We start from the raw sequence: 20,631 nt of genomic DNA on the forward strand, positions 1-20,631 counted from the left end.
GTTCATTATTTTTAATTAGATGTTTTACAATAAATTTTATGTTTCCCTGCTAGTTTAAATCATTTTTTTTTCTTTTTTGATTTTAGAGAGAGAGAAAGGGAGAAAAAGAGAGAGATAGAAACACGGATGAGAGAGAACATCGATCGGCTGCCTGCATGCCCCCCACCGGGAATTTGGCCCAAAACCTGGGCATGTGACCCGACTGGAAATTGAACCAGTGACCTCTTGTGCATGGGTCGATGCTCAACCACTGAGCCACATCAACCGGGCTAAACAGTTATTTTAATTTCATTTTCTCATCTACACACAGCATACACAATCAAAATTAATTTTTTGTGTATTAATATCACATGGAATGACTTTTCTATAGTCACTTATTAATTTAGATTTTGTTATATGTATTTTATTTTGGACCTTCTTAGTACACAATAATCTGCTATGTAAATAAGAAAGGTTTACTTCTTTCTTTTTTTTTTTTATTTGATTAATTTATTTATTTTTGTTACAGATGTTTCTCCTTTTTCCCCCACTGCTTCCCCCCTCCTCTTCCCTCCCCACCCTGTCCCCAGCTTTGTTGTCCATGTCCATTGTTCATGCACACATGCATATAAGTTCTGTGGTTTATTACTTCTTTCACGTCTCATGCTGTATGTTTATTTATATATGCACTTACTAGTACCTAACATCACAATGTTAAAGAACAGTTATAGTATTGGGCATTCTAATCTTTATTATTATTATTATTTATTTGTTTTAGAGAGAGAGGAAAGGAGAGAGAGATAGAAACATTGATGAGAGAGAACATCCATTGGCCACTCCCTGCATGTCCCCCACTGGGGATTTGGCCCACAACCTGGGCATGTGCCCTGACTGGGAATTGAACCGCAGACCTCTTGGTGCATGGGTCAATGCTCAGTCACTGAGCCACACCAGCTGGAGTATGTGTTTTGAATCACAGTTTTAGCCATCACTTGTAGCTCCAATTCTAGTCTTCCCTTAGGATAAATCTGAAAAATGTGCTAACTCACCCAGCGCCTTACTTGCTCTTCTTAAACTCTTCTCCAGAATCTACCTGCTTTGGTTTACTCTCTAGTTATATTCAAGTAGTTTTATTTGTGTAATTGTTGAAGATTTATATGAGTTTATATTGTTATGTAAGTCTGTGGTAGGATCTTACCTGGACAGTCTCAAATTGAACCCCAGCCATACAGGAAGTAGATCCAGTAACTATTTTAAAATATGGTATTTATTTTGTCAGACTACATTCCAGTCCTCTTGGACTTAAACAAAGTCTTAAAGAAAAGACATCAATTAAAAATAATAATAATAACTAATTTGTGACGATAGGTACTAAGGAAAATTTATTTTCTAAATGATATAAAAGCACAGGAAAGATAATCTAAGGGTAGAGAGGGCTCAAGGATGCCTTTTTAAAATTATTTTTGAGATTGCTATTGATTAATAGGGATAGAGGTGTGTGAGACAGAAACCAAGAATGAATTAGGACATGGGATCATTGCAGTAATATTTACACAAGGCCATAAGAAGTTTGGCATTACTGGGTTAAAAATTATGCAGGAATTAATGTTTGAAGATGAAGCTTGTCTTTGAAGTTCTCAGTTGCCATGTAAGTAGGATTTACTACTTTAATAGGATATGGAGAGACATATAGGGGATTTAACCAACTAATATTATCATAACATTTGCATTGTGACTTTCTCCTGCTATCTGACATGTGAAAGGCAGAAGAATTTTAAAGGGTAAAACTCATTTCAAGAAACATAAGAGATTATTTCAATATTCTCGGTAATAAATAATGCAGATTTGGATTCCTAGAGAAGGTATGTTAGAAGTTGAAATGCAAAGGCAGAAAAAAGAAGAGTATATGATATTTAGATCATAAAATAGATACAACAAACACTTATTTAGAAGTTCGTGAGTAGTTATTATGGTAAAGATCACTGAGGAAATATGAGCAATTTTGTTAACTTCAAAGTTAGAGACCTGGAACACTGGATATGTGATAGAAGCTTTAACAACAATTAGCATGTTTAAGTATCCTACAGGAGTAAGTGATTCTTTTCATTCAGATGTTTTGTGGGATCAAATGAACGAAGGTGAAGTCATATTTGTACAGCAGCCAATGGTAACTATCAAAAAGTCATGAGCATCAACATGGAAATCACAACAATGAAAATATGCACATCCAAGGAGAGTGTGTGGAGGTAGGACAGTCATGAGCGGTGTCTGAGGCGCTACAATGCAGAGAGAGGTGGAGGAACGTTGTTACCCTCTTTCTACTGTGCCTTACTTCAATTATTTGCATAGAAATTTATGGACATAATGGTATTGATTTTTGGAAGAAACCTTTCTACTTATTCCACTGAGCAATAATTCATGGACATAAGGTACATACTTATTAAAAATGAGTAATCTTCTCCAAGTTGATAGAAGAATTTGTATTTTTGAGTACTGAAACTAGGAAAGTTGGAAACATAAAAATACCTTATGCAATAACTGGGCTAGATTCTAACTTTTGCAGGAAGTATGAAGGCCTGAAAGGATGTAGAAAAATATGCAATGCATGCATAAGGGAGAAAAATTAATGATCCCAAATGTTGGAAATACAAGATATGAATAAAGCTTAAAGGAATGATAATTAAGTAGCTTGAGAAAAGACCATGGACAGGTGACCTAATAACTTGATTCTGTGTAAGAAGGGTCATTATGTTTTTTAAAATGATTCCTTATTGATGAGTCAGAGCAGCTGAATTTAATTATGGCATGATAGATGTGGGTTTCACTGAATGAACCATTTTAGCATTTGGAATAATTACTATTAAAAATGAGTCCTTGAAAATCTTTTATTCTTTTTATTTGAAGATTTAGTATAATATTGATTTGGGATAGGTGATATGCAAGTCTAATTTTACAAATAATATGTTATATTAAGGAGAATTAAAAATATGCCATTTAGAAAATGATTGTGAAAATGTAATTTAATAACGATATTATTATGGAATTAACTCATGCATTTCAAAAACATCTCTGATCTGCAAACTATGGCTGTTATAATAATGAACTTACTAGTAAGCTAATAAGAATAACTCATGTATAAATCTAAATATATAAATCATAAAGAATAAACCAACCTTTCTGTAGCAAATTTAATAATAACCTTTTAATCTAGTCACCCATTTCTGAAAATTTAGGTCTTATAAATAGAATTACAAAAGCCTAAAGATATCTATATAAGAATTTGTTTTTTTACCACACTATTTACAGTTGAAAAAAGTTCCAAAAAGAATGTGAATTAATAGAAAATAAATCACAGAATTATTGTATAGATCAATTGATAAGCTTTATTCAGTCAAATAAACTTGAAATGTACCTGAAAAATATGCAGAAGTTACTGTCGAATAAGAGAATCAAATAAAATATGCATGTATAATAATTACATTTTAGTAAAATTAATCTAAACATGCATATAAATGTCTGCGTACGTATGTTTGTAAATAATTACATGAGCATGGAAAATACATAAAGGTGGTTTTTTGTCAAGATGTGTTTGTGAGATAAATAATGGGAAAGAGACTGGGAGTGAGAAACCAAGTTGAGGGAGGATAAAAATAGTTATGGTTGTCCAAAGAAAGCTTATCATCATCTTGATACATTTGTATAAAATACGCTTAGTTTTCAAAATAAAGTTTTACTTAATTTTGGTGATATGTTATCTACTTCGACTTTCCGGTTGTTAACACAATTATGAAATGAAGCATCCACAGTGATTGTTAGTCAGATGATTCTGGCAGCCAGAGGATCCTGAGCAAAAGGGCAATAAGGCAGGTATTGTTTTCCCAGTGCACTGGCATTAATCTTACTTCACAAACACAGGTGTGAAATAAATGTTCCAATCTTTATTTATTAATTAAATAAGACTAAAAGTATTTGTTCTTTAAAGAAACTCAATATTGGTCTTTGGTGGCAGTTTGATAGGATTTTCCTGCTCAGAAATTAAATGAGAATCCATCTGAGACAGACAATGCCTGAAAAGCAGAGGTAATCATGTCATTATCAGCACCGCTATTATCTCTCTGATCTAGCTTGCATCTTAAAACCAGTGGCTTAAGTTGTATGACATACTTCACTTTCCTGAATTCTTGCTTCTAACTGCAGTCCGTCGTTTCTGTCTGCACCATATCTTTGCCATTTCTATCATTTTTCCTTAACTTTATTGTATGACCATTAGGAAAGGGGTTTCAGTATCTAATCTTGGGCCCTAATACAATTATTATTTTGAGGACTTTACCAAATAGTGTTTCCCCACTTCAGAAAATAACTCAATCTGCCTAGCAAAGCCCTCAAAATCCCCAACAACAACAACAACAGCAAAACTAAACACAAAATAACCCCCAAAACATGACAAACAACAAAAATACACAAAAGCCTTAAATTAAGCTTATTTTGAAGAACTTCTAATATTCAACCAGTAAGAAAACCTTTCTGAGGCCAGAATGTAAGGAGAAAATAAAAGGACAAAACCCAAACTGATAAATGAATAAATCATTTTGCCAAACATGCTCTGCCTAATAAATCAAATTTAGTTTAGACCTTAAGATATTACGGCTCTTACTAAAGAGTTTGAAAATATCTCTCAATTAACTCAGTGTTCACAATCTTTAAAAAAGTTGCACAAGTAGCCCATAGAATTAATAATAAGTACAGTACTGCTCTTCTATTTGTAAACTTTGATAATTTGGTAGCTTATTTTTATCACTAAATAATATTCTGTTGTTAGGAGAACTGCAGTGTGTTGATCTGTTCACCAATTCAAGGATACCTTAGTTGCTTCCAGTTCTGGGTGACTATAAATACATCCGCTAAAGATTCTCCTGTAGATTTTTTTGTGGACACAGTTTTCAAATCGCTTGAATAAATACCTATGAGCTCAATTTTAGTCTCTATGGCCAGACTATAATTAGCTTTTAAATTAAATATATTGGGGTGACATTGGTTATAAAGATTATGTAGGTTTCAAGTGTACAATTCCATGATACATGATATGTATGCTAGATTGCGTGGCCACCACCCAAAGTCAAATCTTCTCTCGTCACCATATGTTTGATCTCCCTTTATTACAGTTTAATTAGCTTTTTAAGAAACTGCCAGACTGTCTCCAAAGTGGCTGTAACTGTGTGTCATCTGCAGCGTATGCACTTTCCTATTATTTTGAATCCTCTCCAGCTACTAGCACTGTCGTTTTTTAATTTTTAATTTTTAAATGTTAGCTATTATAACAATTGTTTAGTAGTATCTCATTGCTGTTATACTTGCCTATTTTAAATAAATTAAGCGTCTTCTCATATGCTTATTTTTATTAGTATATATCTTTGGTGAGATATATAGATCTGTTTAGCTCTTTTGCCAATTTTTTAAATTGGATTGTTTTTTGATATTGTTGAGTTTTAAGAATTATTTTAAAATTTTAGATAACAGTTCTGTACAAGATAAAAAATTTTGCAAATATTCTCTCCCATCTATGACTCATCTTCTGATTCTTTTAATGTTTTTGTTGTTGTTGTTGTAGAACAATTGTTTTTGCAGTCCACCTTACCAATTTTTTTGGATCATATCTTGGGTGACTAAAACCTTATTGTTAATCCCACAGCCAACTATATTTTCTCCACTGGGTTCTTCTAGAGATATTATAGTTTTATATTTTACAATAAGCTTGATACACTTTAATTTTTGTGAAAGGTGTAAGGCTTCTTTCTAGATTAATTTGTTTCTGTATTAACCTACACACAGACAATTACAAACTACCAAACATGTTCATATCGCTTTAATACTACACCTTCTACTCTGTCTACTCTGGTGAAGACATAGAAGGGTGATTTTTGAATAAAAGGTAAAAGGGCATCCAATTCCCCCATCCCTCTGTAATGGAAACCCAACAAGGTTGAGTCTGTCCATAAGTCACAAGTATGAATTTCAGTCTTTTAACTGTTCCATTTTCTTTAGTATGTAAGTACATTTATTGCAAAGCTGATACAACATAGAATCCAAAGAAGTGTATATGAATACACAGTACACTTCCACTTAGCATTTTGAGAGTTAAACAGATCATACAAATATTATGAACCCACATCATCATTTAACAATGTCATTATTACTACTAACAAGACTATCATAGTACTCTTTTTTCTTTCTGTTGAATTAAAACAAACAAAAAACTAATAAAAAAAAATTATTAACTTTCCAGGTCCCTCCATGTAGTCTCAAAGGATAAGAGATCTTTCTTTCTTACAGCTAAGTAGTACTTCATTGTGTATATGTACCACTGCTTTTTTATCCATTCATCTACTGATGGACACTTGGGCTGTTTCCAGATCTTAGCTATTGTAAATAGTGCTGCTACAAACATGGGGGTACATATTCTCTTTCTGATTGGTGTTTCAGGCTTCTTAGGGTATATTCCTAGAAGTGGGATCACTGGATCAAATGGAAGTTCAATTTTCAATTTTTTGAACACCTCAAAAAATTGTTTTCCACAGTGGCTGCACCAGTGTGCATTCCCACCAGCAGTGTACTAGAGTCCCCTTTTCTCCACACCTTCACCAACACTTATTAACTTTGATGATTTGTTGATGGCATTCTGACAGGTGTGAGGTGATACTTCATTGTTGTTTTAATTTGCATCTCTCTGATGATTAGTGATGTTGAGCATTTCTTCATAGCCATTTGTATGTCCTGTTTGGAGAGGTGTCTATTTAGTTCCTCTGCCCATTTTTTAATTGGGTTCTTTGTCTTCCTTTTGTTGAGTTGTATGAGTACTCTATATATATTGGAAATTAACCCCTTATCTGATATATCATTGGCAATTATGCTCTCCCATACAGTGGGTAGCCTTTCCATTTTGATGATTTTATCTTTCGCTGTGCAGAAGCTTCTGAGTTTGATGTAGTCCCATGTGTTCATTTTCTCCTTTGTTTCTATTGCCTTACGTGATGTATCAGTGAAAATTCTGCTGTGTATGATGTCTGAAATTTTGTTGTCTACAGTTTCTTCTAGGATTTTTATGGATTCATGAGTCACATTTAAGTGTTTTATCCATTTTGAGTTTATTCTTGTGTAGGGTGTAAGTTGATGGTCTAGTTTCATTTTTCTGCATGTAGCTGCCCAATTTTCCCAACACCATTTATTAAAGAGGTTGTCCTTACTCCAATGTATGCTCCCTGGAAAGTATCATCCTAAGTGAAACAAGCCAAACAGAGAAAGACAGGTATCATATGATCTTACTTATTTGTGGAATATAATGAACATAACAGTCTGAGGAATGTGGTAGTCCCAGAGATGTGAAAGTGGGGTACAGACTGACAATCCGCAGAGGAGGAGGTGGTGGGGGAGAGATAAACCACAGAACTTACATGCATGTATGCATGAACAATGAACATGGACAACAAAGCTGGGGACAGGGCAGGGAGGGAGGGGGATGGGGGAATCAGTGGGGGGGGAACATCAGTAACAAAAATTAATTAATAAAAAAAATTATTAACATAAAATGTCACAAAGTTTTATATTTTGTTACTATTTACAATTTTGATAAAGACTAATTTCTCCATATTTTATTTTTTTAAGGAAAAAAAGGAGAGAAGAAGGGAGAGACAAAGAAACATTGATGTGAGAGAGAAACATTGATCAGCTGCCTTCTGTAGATCCCCCACTGGGTATTGAGCCCGAAACGTGGGCATGTGCCTTGACAGGGAATCAAACTGGTACCTCTCAGTCCATAGGACAGTGCTCAATCCACTGAGCCACACCAGCTGGGCAATTTCTTCATATTTTAAAATAAGCTTTTATTCCTGAGCAGTTTTAATTATTTATTTTATTTTATTACATTTTCTTTTATGTGTTTGCAAATTAAACATTAATATGAACATACTCTAAATAAGTTTTAAGGATCAGGTTATATTATCTAGTTAAATTAATTTGGATAATGTTTTGTATGTTTTAGCATTTTTGTGTTTGATATTATATATGGCATATTTTTTTTCATTCTGCTCTTACATTTTTCCATGAAATGTTATTTTTTAAACTTATCATTATTGTTTAATGTATTCCAGATGTCCCTCCTTTTTCCCCTATTGTCGTCCTCCTCCCCAGTCCCACCCCCATTCTGCCTTCCCCACACTATTGTATGTGTCCTTTGGTTATACACATATGCATATAAATTGTTTGCTTTATCTCTTTCTGTCCCACCCCTTTCCCTTTGAGGTTTGTCAGTCGAACAATCAATTTGTACTTCTTAATTCCTTCACATTTTTCACTCATTCTCCCAATTCCCCTCCCATCTGGCAACTAACAAAATGTCCTCTGTATATATGAGTTTATTTTCATTATGTTTATTCATTTTGTTTGTAGATTCAATTGTTGATAGATATATATTTATTGTTATTTTATTGTTCATATTTTTATCTTCTTTTCTTCAAGAAGACCCTTCAGAAATTTTATTTTTATAAAGCAGGTAAAATATGACCCAAACTGTAATTGATAAGGTGAGGAAAAATATTGATTGCCAATAGATGGGCTTTTTCCATAGAGAAGATAATTTATACTTCTAAGTAGATACTTTATCCTGAAATTGTAATAACTACAGTTGGTGTTATGAACTAAATGTTTGTTAGGTGGCAGAGTGAATGGAAGATACAGAGTCTCCCAGGACCAAACTAGAATTACAACTAAAATAAAGGCAAATAATCTGGAAAAAACCAACTGAACAGGAGCTGGAGGAAAATTTTACAACCAGGGACATAAAGAAAATTCCAAATCAAGACTAGTGGAAGCTATGGAGGTGTAAGAGGGTTGGCTGGGTGCCTATGGGCAGCAGCTGAGAGCTGTATTAACTGTGAGCAGTTCACTCTGAGAAGTTGGGGGTTAAAATTTCAAGCCAGTGCCCCAGTACAGAGTGGCGGAACAAGGAAAGGTACCCACATAAATCTGGCTGAGAAAATCACCAGAGCAGAGATTTTGTCATGCAGGGAGAGCCGCAGGGAACACTGGCACTGCCCTGAAGGGCCAGTTCACTAAATTACAGCTACAGCCACTCACCTTGGACTCCAGCAGAAGGAAGGAGGACTGGACTGGAAGTTTGTGAGGAAAGTAGGGGGTTCATGGCACTGGGGAGAAAGCTGGGAAAGAGGCCATCAGGAGCTCTATGCTGAGTCACTCCTCTATAAGACAGTAGCCATCTTCCTCAAAGAGCCTATTTCCAGAAATGCTGTACCCTGGGGGAGAAGCAACTGCCCCTCCCTTGGGAATTTAACACTATCCCATCCCAGAGACATGTAACTTGAGGCTCAATAACAGCCAGAGACTACATGCTAGCCACTGACAGAGAAGGGTCTCTGAAAGCTTTGAGCTTTGGATAATTGAATCTTTGCTTGGCCTGCAACTCTACTCAGGAAAGTAAGACTAGACATTGGTGTTTAGTATGATCCCTTTCATACTCATACAAACCCAGCAGAGGGATACACTTTCAGCAGAACAGCAACACTCACAGGGAAAATTTGGCAGGCTACAAACCCTGCTGAGACAGCCAAAATGATGAACAAAGAAGCACATCCCAAATGAAATAACAAGAGAATTCTACAGAAGAAGGGATGAATGAAATGAAGTTAAGCAAGTTATAAGAGGTAGAGTTCAGAATAATGATTATGAGGACACTCAACAGATTGAATAAAGATCTAGAAACAAGGAAAATCAACCAGTTGGAAATGAAAAACAACCAAGCAGAAATGAAAAACGACATAGCAGAAATAAAAGACACATTGGAGGGAAATACCAGCAGATTAGAGAAAGCTGTGGATCGGATCAGTGAATTGGAAGACAGGGTAGAAAAAATCACCCAATTAGAGAACCAAAAAGAAAAAAACAATTAAAAAACAGGGGGACAGTTTAAGAGAGCTGTGGTACAATATAAAATGTAACAACATCCACATCATAGGAGTACCAGTAAAAGAAGAAAATGAGCAAGAGTTAGAGAATACATTTAAAGAAAAAGTGGCAGGAAACTTACCTAACTTGGTGAAAGAAAAAGGCATACAAGCTCAGAAAGCACAGAGAGTCCCAAATAAGAATCCAAAGAGGCCAATACCAAGACATAGTATAATTAAAATGCCAAAAATTAAAGACAAAGGTAGCAAAAGAAAAGCAACAGATTACCTACAAAGGAGCCCCCATAAATCTATCAGTTGATTTCTCAACAGAAACACTAGAGGCCAGAAAAGAATGGCATGAAGTAATCAAGATAATTAAAAATAAGGATTTGAATCTAAGATTACATATCCAGCAAGGCTGTCATTCAAAATAGAAGGTGAAATAAAGAGCTTCCCAGACAAAAGAAAAGGCTAGGTTAATATATTAGGACTGCAGGAATGTTAAAAATACTGCTGTAATAAGCAGAAGAAATAGAAAGTAAAACATAGCCATAATAAATAAAAATGGCAATAAATAAGTACATATCAATAATAACCTTAAATGTAAATAGATTAAATGCTCCAATCAAAAGGCTCAGAGTAGCTGAATGGATAAGAAAACATGACTCATATATATGTTGTTTGAAGAGACCCACCTCACAAAAAAAGTGAAGGGATAGGAAAAAATTTCCAAGCAAATGGAAAGAAAAGAAAAGCTGGGATAGCAATACTCATATCTGATAAAAAAATAGACTTCAAAATAAAGCCATAACAAGACAAAGAAGGCCACTACATAATATTGAAAGGATCTACCCAACAGGAGGATATAACCTTGGTAAATATATATGCACCCAACTTTAAAAAGGTCAAGTACTAAGTTTTGTGTCATTGATTACTATAACTATTATTTTATTTTATTTCATTTTACTATTATTTTATTTATTGTGCTATTAAAAGAACAAAATTTTCTTCGAGTTTCAATGACTTTGAGAAAACATTTTTAAAGTTAGTGAAGGTAATAAAAAAAAGCTCACTGGAATTTTCATTATTAACTACACTAAGAGGCAACAATTTTACCTTTATACTCATGTCTTGAATAAAAAAGAAGAAATAAGTTTTTTAACAAAATTACAGTTTATGAATTCACACATGTGAACTTTATGCCTATGTGTGTGTGGACTGAGGCAGGGGGCAAAATTTGGAAGCATAATCCTTGCCAATGCAAAAACTAATAGTCTGGCTTTTCTAACCTCAGGTATAGTATATATAATTATGACCTTGAATGCTGTAAGATAATATTTTTTCTCTTTTCTCTTTTTGCATAATTCAGAAATTACTGTTAACCTAAGTCATTGAGATTCTGGGGTTAGGGAAAAAAAATGTTTATATGAAAGATGATAATTAGCTTGGCAAGTTGAATTTAACTTTTTCTAAGAATAGAATTTGTTTGATTACTTAGAAAACAATATTTAACAGAGTGGAAGGGAAATAAAAAATTTTGTATGTTATTTATTTTATCTTTATTACTGAAAGTATTACAGATGCCCTCCTCCTTTTCCCCATCGATCCCCTCCTCCCTGCTCCCATCCCCCTCCTGCTTTGCCCAAACTATTGTCTGTGTCCATTGGTTATGTATATATGCATATAAGTTATTTGGTTTATCTTTTCCCAATTCCTCCACCCCCTTCCCTCTGAGGTTCATCAGTCTGTTCTCCACTTCCACGTCTCTGGATCTATTTTGATCAACAGTTTATGTTGTTCATGATATTCCATAAATAACTGAGATCATGTGGTACTTGTCTTTTTCTGACTGGCTTATTACACTCAGCATTATACTGTCCAGGTCCTTCCATGTCATCTCAAAGGGTAAGATATCCTTCTCACAGATGCATGGCATTCCACTGTGTAAATGTACCACAGTTTTTTTTTATCCACTCATCTACTGATGGGCACTTGGGTTGTTTCCAGATCTTGGCTATTATAAATAGTGCTACTATGAACATAGGGGTGCATATATTATTCTTGATTGGTGTTACAGGCTTCTTAGGATATATTCTTAGAACTGGAATAACTGGGTCAAATTGCAGTTCAATTTTTTATTTTGGGGAAAACACCATATTGTTTTCCATAGTGGCTGAACCAGTCTGCATACCCACTGGCAGTGTACTAGAGTCCTCTTTTTTCCACATCCTTGCCAGCACTTGTTGTTTGAAGATTTGTTGATGGCAGCCATTCTGGCAGGTGTCAGGTGATAACTCATAGTTGGTTCAATTTACATCTCTGTGATGATTAGTGATGTTAAGCATTTTTTTCATTATGTCTCTTGGTCATTTGTATGTCCTGTTTGGAGAAATATCTATTCTAGTCCTCTGCCAATTTTTTTTTAAATTCTTGCCCAAGGATATATATATATATTTTTATTTATCTTCAGATAGAATGAGAGGGGGAAAGAGAGAGAGAGATCGACGTGAGAGAAACACATTGTGTGATTGCCTCCCGCATGACCTGGACCAGGGCTGGGGACTGAACTGCAACTGAGGTATGTGCTCTTGACCAGAATTGAACTCAAGACTATTCAGTCTACAAGCCAACACTCTAACCACTGATCCAAACTGGCCAGAGGCCTCTGTTCATTTTTCAATTGGATTGTTTGTCTTCCTTTCGTTGAGTTGTATGAGTACTTTATATATTTGGGATATTCACTTGTAACTAATGAAAAATCTTTCTGCTCTGCACATTCCAAAATATTTGATAGAGGATTCCTCAAAAAGGATGTTCTTTTTGTAAATATTTATCTTTTCATAAGAAACTGTCATTTTCCTCCTGGTCAGTTTGGCTCAGCGGTTAGAGTGTTGGCCTGTGGACCAAAAGGTCCCAGGTTCAGTTCCCGCTGGGGGCACATACTGAAAAGAGAGAGGGGGGAGAGAGAGAGAGAGAGAGAGAGAGAGAGAGAGAGAGAGAGAGAGAGAGAAACTGTCATTTTCAAACTGAAAAGAAAATTGAGTCAATGTTGGCTAATGAGCAGGAATTGGTGGAACTCATGATTGAGACATTTTCAAATGGACATGTAACTGTGTGCCTCCTTCTATTGATTTATTGTTGTTCATTTGACTGCTCTTTTGAGGCTGTTTTGAAATAAAGCTTTCATTTCCAGGAAAGACTGATATGGAAGCATACAAGTTTCCAGGATAAACTACAAAGACCTGAAAAGACCACCATCATACTTAATAAAATTAATAATAATTCTTATTTATTACTCAATAGAATATAATTCTAATAGATAATTTCAATTTTCAAAATAGATTATTGGGTATTACTATGTGACAGGCACTCTTCTAGCTGCTTGGGGTACATTAACAACAGTAAGAGATGAAATGCCTTCCTCCTTTTTTTTTATTTATTAATTTGTTTTTGTTACAGATTAATGTTTCTCATTTTTCCCCCATTGACACCTCCTTTCCTTCCCCCCGCCCCATCCCCAGCTTTGTTGTCTGTGTTCATTGGTCATGCATACATGCATGTAAATTCTGTGGTTCATCTCTTCTCCCCCAACCCCCCTCTATGTCTCTGGGTTAATTTTGTTCATCACTTTGTTTAGTTCATTATATTCCACAAATAAGTGAGATCATGTGATATTTGTCTTTCTCACTTGGCTTGTTTCGCATAGCATAATACTCTCCAGGTCCTTCCATGCCATCTCAAAAGATAAGAGATTTTTCTTTCTTACAGCTGCATAGTATTTGATTGTGTATATGTACCACAGCTTTTTAATCCAGTCATCTACTGATGGACACTTGGGTTGTTTCCAGATCTTAGCTATTGTAAATAGCACTGCTACAAACATGGGGGTACATATATTCTTTCTGATTGTTGTTTCAGGTTTCTTAGGGTATATTCCTAGAAGTGGGAACACTGGGTCAAATGGCAGTTCAATTCTTAACTTTTTGAGGTAACACCATAGTGTTGTCCACAGTGGCTGCACCAGTCTGCATTCCCACCAGCAGTGTACTAGAGTCCCCTTTTCTCCACACCCTTGCCAACACTTGCTATTTGATGAAATACCTTCCTCTTATGAAGCAGAAAATAATAATGTAGTTGATGTAATTGACTAGCAGGAGAGAAAATCTGATGAAACATATACTTCAAATAAGTTGTAACTGAGTAGGATCAGGAGAGAATTAAAGAAGCAATTGTGGAACAACGTAACAGGTACTAAAACAGAAATGAGGAAAAGGGTCACTTTTGATAATAAAGAGGTCCTAAAATCACCAGAGATGAGTCAGAGAAGAGTTATCAAAGGGACTGGAGTCTAAATTAAGTTATCAAGTTCTATCTGCAATTTTAAGGAGAAGTATTTCTGACAGAAATGACTTCATATGCTAGGAGCCGGGGAGTGAGTATAATGCATGCAGGCACTGTAATCCATTTAGTATAGCTGGAGAATGGAGAGCGTGACAGATAAGACTAGAGAGAATAATAGGCTTCATGTCAAGAAGTTTCTTGCATATCAGGGCAAGGACGTTTAATATATGGAGAGGAGTGAGGTGTTTTATATTTATCACTGTTTTTTAGAAAGACTGTTCATATTCTAGTGTTGAGATCGAGAAAGAGAAATGTAAGATCCACGTAGCAAAGGCAATAAAGAGGCTGTTAAATTAGGCAAAATATGACTGTGGTTTAGAGAAAGCGTTTTAGTGAAAATAGAGAAAAGTAGACTGAACCAAGGTATATGATGCATATATTGACTATTAAGTACGTGAGGTTGCTGAGGAAAAAGGTAATAGTCAACAATTATTCAATTCTTTCACCAAATATATATTGAGAGACTATTTATGATGGTCAATTTTATAGACCATCAGTGAGCAACAGAGAAAAGGTATCTCTGACATCATGGAAATTATATTTTATCAAGGAAATGCAGGTAAACACAATCAACATTATATATATGTATTAAAGTAATAAGCAGTACAGAAAGAAAAACCAAGAACAAGTAAATGATAATAACTTTAAAAGATGTAGGTAGGAGAAAAATTTGTGTCAAGAAAAATAAATTATTCTTTCAAGAGGATTTACTGCAATGGGGAGCAAAGTAGTGGAGTGATACCTCAAAAGAGGAAGTGTCATCAAGAGAAAGGCTTCTTTTGAGTAAAAGATTGAGAAAAAATTACTATGCTTTTGTACTGATTGGAGTGATAAAGTGGATAATAAGAAATTAAGATAGAGAAACGTGAGAAGAAAAAAACTGTTAGTTCAATGTCTTCAAACCAGTGAAAGGCAATATACATGGTGCACCAGTCAAGTAAATCCAGTATTTCAGACTGTCAGCTAGGTGAATCATGGTCCCATTTGCTGAAGATACATAGGAAGAAAAGCAAGTTTGGAAAGGAAGAACATAAACTCACTTTTATAGGTGTTATAAGAGAGACATTCTTTAAGAAATCTATATCTCTGTATGTTTGTCTGGGGCAAGAGTACAGATAGAGTTTCTAATACAACACAGTCACTACTTAAAATTTATAAATTATACTAACAAACAAATAATATGTGTTCTGTCCTCCTACCTTGACCATCATACCTTCGCAATGAAAAACAGAAAAAAAATATGTTCTAAGTTACATAACAAAAAGATGGCGCCCTGGCCAGTTTGGCTCAGCGGTTAGAACGTCGACCTGCGGTCCGGAGAGACCCGGGTTCGGTTCCCGCTAAGGGCACATACTTCGGTTGCAGTTTGTCCCCGGCCCTGGTTGGTCGTGCGGGTGGCAGCCACTCGATGTGTCCCTTCACGTCAATGTCTCTCTCTCTCTCTCCCTTCCTCTCTCTCCCTCCCACTCTATCTGTACAAAAAATGGAAAAAAAAGATGGCAAAATTGTGAAAGCAAAATTAACTTTTTAAAACTTTACTATTAAAAAATTGATATATAACATTATGTAAATTTAAGGTGTACAGGGTAATGATTTGATACAAATCATAAGGTTAATTAACACATTTACTTTTGTCACATAGGTACTATTTTTTGGTGTGGTGAGAACATTTAAGATCTACTCTGTTAGGAACTTTCAAATATACAATACAGTATTATTCACTATAGTCACCATGCTATATATTAGATATTCAGTACTTATGCACCTTATAACTGGAAGGTTGTGTTTTCTGGCCACCTTTACTCATATCCTTCATCCCCCATGCCCGGACAACTACCAATTTATTCTATTTCTATGAGTTCATCTAATTAGATCCCATAAATTAATGAGATCATTCACCATTTGTATTTCTCTATCTGACTTATTTTACTTAGAAAAATGCCCTTGAGTAATACCATTCATTTTGTTATAGCAAGATTTCCTTCCTTCTCCTGGCTAAATAACATTCCATTGTATGTAAACATACATACAATACTATTATATTGTATATATGTTTTGATTTGTATGATTACTGATGATTAGTGATGTTGAGAACGTTTTCATGTATCTGTTCATAATTTGTATATGTTTTTTAGGAAAAAATTATATTCAGGTTCTTTGCTCATTTTTTAACTGGTTTATTGTGTTTTGTGTGTGTGTGTGTTATTTTGGCTATTCTATTCTATTAGTTTCTTACATTTTTGGATATTAACCCCCTTGTCAGACAGAGTGTTTGCAAATAATTTCTCCTATTCTATAGCTTGTTTTTAATTTTGTAAATTGTTTGTTTGTTTGTTTGTTTTTCTGTGCAGAAGCTTTTTAGTTTGAGGGAATCCCATCAAACTAAATTTTTGCTTTTGGTGTCATGGCCAAAACAATACATTGCCATGGCCACTGTCAAGGAGCTTTTCTCTGTTTTCTTCTAGGAGTGTTCAGGTCTCACATTTAAGTCTTTGATTCATTTCTAGTTAATTTTTGGGAATGATGTAAGATAGTGATTCAGTTTTATTCTTTTGCACGTGAATATCCAGTTTTCCCAACCACCTTTATTGAAGACACTATCTTTCCCCATTTAGTATACTTGGTTCCCTTAAAAAATATTAGTTTACCACATAGGTTTATTTCTGTGCTCTCAGTTCTATTCCATTGGCCTATGAGCATTGTGATGAGAACACATGTAAAATCATGTTACATAAATTTTGTTTCAAATTTATCTTATGTATTTCTACTACATGAATTATGATTTTTACAATCTCTTAGAACAATAGTTATATCTCTCTTCAATTCCTTACATTTACCTTCTATAAATTTTAATTGTTATTCTTTTAGTAGGAAAAAGCAAACTTAATGGTGTTGCTCAATTTATTTTAACACTCCTCTTCTCAACTTATTTCAATGTTTCCAGGTAAGATTATTACCTGGATCTATAATGATCAGAATATAGACATTAGACTATGGATTCTTTTTATACATATTTTCTTTTTCACCATCATTTTTATTTCTTATTCTAATTTATATTTATTTTGTTGGAATAAAATGCTGATGTATATTTTAATTTACAAAAAATACAGTTTTGCAAGTTTTAAAATATCTTTTAAATGTTTAAAATTAAAAGTCAAATTAGATGTCATTTTAAGCTATTGCAATATGATTGTATATATAATATATATACATATATATATTTAAATCTATATCACAGTAACTTAAGTGTGGGTATAGCAAATCCAAGCCAAGTAAATTTTATGGTTACCTCGTCATATGAAAAGCATCCTTATTTTTCTCAATTTTTAAAATGTATCTAGCACCTTGTTTAAAGTAGATGTTATTGCATCAACCATAGTTAATCAGCATCCTCAATGAGTGTTTGAGAATAGCTATAGGTTAGGAAATAATGTGGTCGGAAAGGTATTCTAAATCTGGACAAGTTCAGAAAATGTCCTATGCAATCTTTGAATTGATGTAAAAACTGTAATGGCTATTTGTTGATCCCATGTCTTATAGTAACAAATATAAAGTATGTGCTGTCAATTAAAAAAATATTCTAGACTTTTAGCCAATATTTGACTGCAACTAAAAACCCTAATTTTTTATCACCATCTCTCTTAGAGCCTTTAACATAATGCCAAAGACAACCCCTTTAAAGTAAGTTAAGTAATACTAAAATTCTATTTATTTGAAAAATGTGAATGTACTGTATTATTTAATATAAAATTATTTACAACTATAATATCGAATATCACCTAATTGTCAAAGAAAAAATTCAGTATCACTCTTCACATATGCTATATATCTCTATTTAGGTAGGCATGCTTGTATTAATTAATTAATATTTCAAAATCTTTCTCAGTCATCGTGTAATAGTTGAAATGCCATGCTAATGGAATGCCTCTGGGACCAAGATGTCGAACACATAGAGAAGCAAGAAAAATGATGTTTGAAACTACTGGAAAACAATACTTTGTTATGCAAGAATTATTGAATTCATGCACTCTAAGAGAAAAAAAAGAAAAGAAAAATAAAGTATCTTTTCTTCTGCCTAAGTAATTCTCCTTAAACATTGAAGCAGTATTTCTCTCCAGTGACAGAAGCTCACCCTAATTCTCTTCACAGCATTCTTAAGAAGTCAGCATTTGCTTCTAGGACTTAAGGCAAGCAATGCAAAGATGAATCTGTGTGTGTTGATGGTGGTGGTGGTGGTGGTGGTGTGTGTGTGTGTGTGTGTGTGTGAGAGAGAGAGAGAGAGAGAGAGAGAGAGAGAGAGAGAGAGAGACGTGAGTTCTATTTAGCTTGGGACCCACGTTAGCAGGTCAGCAGATGCTCTTGCCGAAGTCTAAGGGAAGCAAATGATGGAAAGAAAATGGACTGGAAAAAGAAATATCAGATATTTAACATATGCAACTAAACTACTGGAACTCATGTCACTACACATGAAGAATGAGAAGAGACTCCAGGTTTGAATTTTTGAGGAGGGGACACATATTAGATTTGGAAAGGAAAGGTGTTCAATACAAAGTATAAAGAACAATCAGAGAAGTGGGGAGAAAGAACATTTATGATCACAGAATATCAAATGAGAGAATTTCAGTGAGCTAAACAGCATCAATGCTGCAGAAAGTTCTAGGATAAAGTGGGGGCATAACTTTAGGGTGGGGAGAGCTCTGTTAAGTGTCTGCCTTAGGGGAGTGTTCATGTTTTTCTCTGTCAAGGGAATGTCAGTTTAACGATGCAGGGAAAAAATCACAATCCTATTCTCCGTTCTAGCTATATGTGACAGCATAAAACAGCCTTGGTAAATGAGATATAACAGAAAATTGCTTGGGGAGCATTCATGGGAGAGGTTTTCCATTCTTGAATGAAGGAATAACATATAGACTTTATGTGACCCTTTCCAGAGTCAGTATTGATGTGACACCTGGAACTGTGTCAGCCAGCATTTGAGCTGAGAGAACAAGCCGAGATAGCGGCAGAGCCCATCTCTGACATTGTTGTGTTACTTCACTTATAACTGCAACTTCCTGCCTCCAGACTTCTCGTTAAGTGGACAGGGAGTAGGGAAAAAAAAAAAACACCTAAAAATAAAATAAAATAAATTAATGATTAGTATGAATTATAGGAAGTCATGCTTTTTGTTACCAAAAAACACCTGAACTTTTACATTTGGATTAACAATTAAAATGGAAGAGATGGTAATTCTGGAGAGAAGTTTGTCTGCAGGACTTTGTGAGGTGTACTGAAAAATGAATTGGTGGCTAGAACATGAGGAAATGAGGGTTAGACCTACTCAGTATTCTTTGTTTAGCAATTTGAGCATTAATTAGATCAACACATGAGTAAAGAAAGTTATTGTTTTTATTTTTCGGTTTTATTATATGTCCTTTAAAAGACATTTTTAAAAATGAATTTTATAGTAAGACAGGTTTGGCTTTAAATCTTGGTTTCACAACCTTCATTAGGAAATTGAGCAAATCACTTAATTTCTCTAAGCATACATTTCCTTACCTTTTAAAAACCGATTTTGATAAATTTAATATTTTTATATTGAATTGGCAGTAAAATCAAAGAGAATATGTGCTAGTTAATGAATATGTCTAAGTTTTTTCAAATAAATCACACTCTCTTGAATTGCTCTTCTTTGACAATGACTAATAAGATAATTATTGATTGGTACAAGCTAACGCTCAGTTAACTCTTGAAATAAATATTCATATCTGTTGCATAATGATAGATAGTAGAACAACTTTATGATGTGTGAACAATGAATCTTTGGAAGAAAAAGGTCACTGGAAATTTAAATATTTAATATTTTTTATTATTGATTTTAGAGAGAAAGGAAGGGCGAGAGAGAGAGAGAGAAACATTAATTGGTTGCCTCTCACGTGCACCCCTACCAGGGACTGGACCCCCGACCTGGGCATGTGCACTGACCTGGAATTAAACTGGTGACCTTGCAGGGCACGGGGCAATGATCAACCAACTGAGCCGTACCAGCCAGGGTGAAATATACATGTTTATAGATAATAAAATAAAACTGTAATAAATTAAAGCAATAGGGAGCACATTTTTATCTAAACCACCAATTATTTTAATGACTAATGAATGCACTTTTCATAAACGACGTTATGATAAAGATGATTCTTACATGATCAATTTTTTAAAATCTGGCTGACATCAGTTTGTATATTGCACTAGTCAAATACAAATATCATTCTGAAAACAAAATAAGAATTCAAATAATTACTGAGGGTTGAACAATGGA

The sequence above is a fragment of the Molossus molossus genome, unplaced genomic scaffold (assembly GCF_014108415.1).
Source record: "Molossus molossus isolate mMolMol1 unplaced genomic scaffold, mMolMol1.p scaffold_m16_p_9, whole genome shotgun sequence".
NCBI lineage: Eukaryota > Metazoa > Chordata > Mammalia > Chiroptera > Molossidae > Molossus > Molossus molossus.